This window comes from Capsicum annuum, chromosome 2 (assembly GCF_002878395.1).
Source record: "Capsicum annuum cultivar UCD-10X-F1 chromosome 2, UCD10Xv1.1, whole genome shotgun sequence".
In the NCBI taxonomy this organism is placed as follows: domain Eukaryota; kingdom Viridiplantae; phylum Streptophyta; class Magnoliopsida; order Solanales; family Solanaceae; genus Capsicum; species Capsicum annuum.
Genome location: NC_061112.1, coordinates 148,071,833 through 148,075,763, shown reverse-complemented (window position 1 = coordinate 148,075,763; position 3,931 = coordinate 148,071,833). Strand labels below are relative to the sequence as shown.

The window sequence follows — 3,931 nt, the reverse complement described above, 5'->3', positions numbered from 1 at the left end:
CCACATATTGGATTACTCCAGTGCAACACGAAGACATTGATGTGAATTCAGCTCCTATACTGCTAACTATGCCCTGCTTGGTTCCCCTCCCCCAGCACGGTGGAGGTTCAATAGCACGTCATGAGAATCGGGATAAGGGGCGGTTGAGCAACTCAAGCAAACCGCCTTACCTTATTCCAACATAGTGTCAGAAGGGAGAAGGTTGTGAAGGTGGCCTTGTTATCCATACCTCCGGTCGGATGAATGGAGGACCGACCGACCCGACTAGAGGGACTGAGAAATTAATTCAGTATAAAACTTATCTTCAAGCTTTACCTTATTCTAATCATTCAGAGGGTGATCATGGGGTCACTGAATGAAGTTCTCCATTTCTTTTAGAGGTGCTGACCCGCAGCAAGGAAGAGATGACTAAGTGACATATGGAATATGGCAAAGACAATAGCATGCCATAGAAAGAGATAACAAGTGAAGCCAACAACCCACTAAAACTAACCTATATATAACTACATCCCCGAGCGGCAGTCAAATGAGGGCATAAATGCGAGATGCCAGCAGAATGATCGGCCGGACAGAGGCTAGCGCTGCTTTCTTCTCACCGCATCCTTCCTTTTGCGTCAGAGATATAGAGTAAGTGCATGGAAAATAAACGAGAACTGGATCAATCTATTCTATGGTGAAGCATCCGAAGCATAACTGCACACTTAGATGATCTTTGCCGAGAGATAGGAGCATTCGGTGGAACCGATGAACTACACTTGCTTCTGGATAGATGTGTGGGACAAAGGGCTCATGGTAACTGCTTCCCACCCTTCCTCCTCTTCATTGAGAATCGTGTGAACGGAGAGTGGACAGAAGAGAAGAAGGTCCTCATACGGAGTCGTACACTTACTTAAGCAGTGCGGGAGACTGGGGAATGGGTCGAATAAACTCCCCTAGGGTTGGAAAGATAACAGATGAAGCTTTACTTAGATAGGGCTTTGATTGGTTTTTTTTCTTAGTGATTGAAAATGAGTGCGCCTGGGTATGTTATAGAAAGGGAAAGCAGAAGCATCGAATGGCGAAGAGAGGCGTATCGACAGGGAAGGAATGGGAAATCATCAAGGATGAATTCTTTATTGGTGGAATGAAGGACGCGTTAGAGAGAGTGATTCTCTGAGCCGGTTTGGATTTCCAACGCCTCAGGAAACTGGTCGAGATAGATGACAACACCTTTTTCCCCTTTTCCTTACCGGTAGGGCAATCTTCTCTTATGGCCTTCACCCCCTGCTAAAAAATAGAGAACCAAGCTGATCCATTCATTTCTGCAAGCAGGGAGGATCCAGAGCGTTGCCCCCTCCTATTCGGGGCCGGATGACCGCGCCCCACAAATACCCAACCTTCCTTTTGCTCTTCCTTCAATTTTCCTTCATGAACGCGCCACTTAGGAGCCCTACTCATATTCCAAAGGTGCTACTTCAATTCAAGCGCAAGCCCCCCCTTCTATTGCATAACTTAAAAAAGCTATAAAAAAATACCAAAGTGGTTGTGGGAATGATACACTTTTGTTACCGGCGAAGGCTTCCAAAGGCGAACAACTTTCCATACTAGTTGTTACCTTACACTGTCATTTTTCCAATATTATTGAATAGCATAGCCTGGGGCTAAGATAACTCAAGTGGGAAAGCCGTGTTATGGGTGACCTTATTGCACGGTTCAGAAATCACTTGTGTATGTGATGCGAGTGAATGTCTACAAAAAAGCTATTGTAAAGTTTCATTCTTTTTTCCATCATTGACCCTATCTATGTTTCTATGATGGCCCAAGAACACGCCCATTCTTCAGTCGTAGAGAGACTTTTAAATTACGAAGTACCATTACGAGCTCAATATATACTAGTGTTATTCCATGAAATAACTTAAATTTTAAATCATTCACTTGCTTTAACTACTCATGCTATGGATGAAGGAGCATCAACTCCATTCCTGTGGGCTTTTGAGGAGCGGGAGAAATTGTTGGAATTCTATGAAAGAGTCTCGGGAGCCAGGATGCATGCTAGTTTCATACGACCAGGTGGAGTGGCACAAGATTTGCCTTTTGGCTTATGTATAGATATTGATTCATTCACATAACAATTTGCTTCTTGTATCGATGAATTAGAAGAGATTTCAACCAAAAACCATATCTGGAAACAACGATTAGTGGATATTGGTACTGTCACTGCACAGTAAGCAAAACATTGGGGATTCAGTGGTGTAATGTTAAGAGGTTCTGGGGTATGCTGGGATTTGTGAAAAGCAGCACCTTACGGTGTTCATGACCAATTGAATCCTGATATACCAGTAGGTACCAGAGGATATCGCTATGATCATTACTGTATTCGTATCAAAGAAATGCGGCAAAGTGTTTGGATCATTGTGCAATGTCTTAATCAAATGCCTAGGGCATGATCAAAGCCGATGATCATAAGCTATGTCCTCCATCATGATCTCGAATGAAACTATCCATGGAATCGTGCGCCATGTGAAACGTATATCATCGCCGTTCTTAACTGAGACTCAGGGTAAGCTCCATCTCAGAACCTTGTGGGGTTAGGAGTAAAGCATCCCGAGGTTGGCGCATCTCATTGAGCATGGAGAAGCATTGGGAACCCTATTTTTTTATCTTTGGAGCTGTTTGTTTTTCCATCCCCCTACCCCGGCATAGTGCTTTGCTTCTGGTTCTTCAGAAAAATCAACTTACGTCTCCCTTCTTCATTGATTTAGGGGAAAAGGAACCATCTACCAGTTGGGAAGCTAGACATTAAGTAACTGGTTTGATGAGGATAACTAAGCTGACACGCCGGAGTTGGCTGCTGGCACAACAGGGTGGTGCCTTACCGCACCGCAGGCGAACGCGCGGTAGTGTTCGTGGTGGTGCTTCAGGATTTCAATGTACTGCATCCAAGATCAGAACGAGCTTACCAGCGGACCACTGCCATCCCATTCTTGAGTGAGCTGGAGCGTAGACATCTTATCCACTAAACTAGCTAGAAAATATCGCTTCAGGTCGAAGCACTAAAAGAAAAGGATCAAGAAACGTGGCGGCATAGGAACCATGGGACCCCCTACTAGTAAAGGGAAAATGGAAGTGCACTCCTGCGCACCAGCTGAAAAGGCCCTTTCCCTTTTTAATAATAATAAATAAGGTAAGATTTATAGCTCCAACCTAGTCAAGGGGCTTTGATGCCCTTTTTATAGGTTGGGTTACTGGATACGGGATCCTCGTAGTAGGCTAGACAAAGATCCAGCCGAGAGAGGCCAGTCTTTAGAAACAATTGGTTGGGAAAGTAAGAGAACGCTTCGCGTTTTCTTATCTTCTTCCCTCCCTAAGAGTAGTACGAAAAGAGGGATTAATATTATTGACCCAATAATAAAGCACTAACACCTTCCTTATTGGGGCTCCGCGCACTGGTAAAAGGCTGACGCGATGGGAAACCAACCACTAGTTACAAAGCTCCAATAAGGTATTGAGAGAGCTATCACAGTCAGGTGCAAATTTCTTACCCGAATTTGGAAACTACCTCTATTCCTATTTAGGGAGTTGAGGCGAAAAATGGCTTGATGAACCATTCGCCACGCACCGGCCACATTCACTTGCTTATCATAGAGGCTGTAAGTACATAGTACCCCACAAGTAGGCTATTTTTTCCAAAACGTAGTTCAAGATAACCGTAATCGTGTATTTATAGAAATATATCTTCAACACTGTCATTTTGAAATGTCTGCTTCAACTGCTCTTTCACCTCCCCAAGAGCAAAGTTGGCTTGATGAGCGCAGATGAGGAAGCGGGAACAAGAAAACCAATAATCTCTTTCTTGTCCTTCTACTTAAGGTTAAGGGGCAACGAGAAATGTTTTTTCTACTAAGAAAGTGAACGGTCAGCGCGAAGGTTCAAGACTTAGCCGAGCGTTAGC

At 44.1% G+C, this 3,931-nt stretch overlaps 1 pseudogene; it reads right to left on the bottom strand.

The window, feature by feature from the left end:
* Window positions 1-325: 325 nt before the first annotated feature.
* Window positions 326-1,582, bottom strand: LOC124896312 (annotated as a pseudogene).
* Window positions 1,583-3,931: the final 2,349 nt, after the last annotated feature.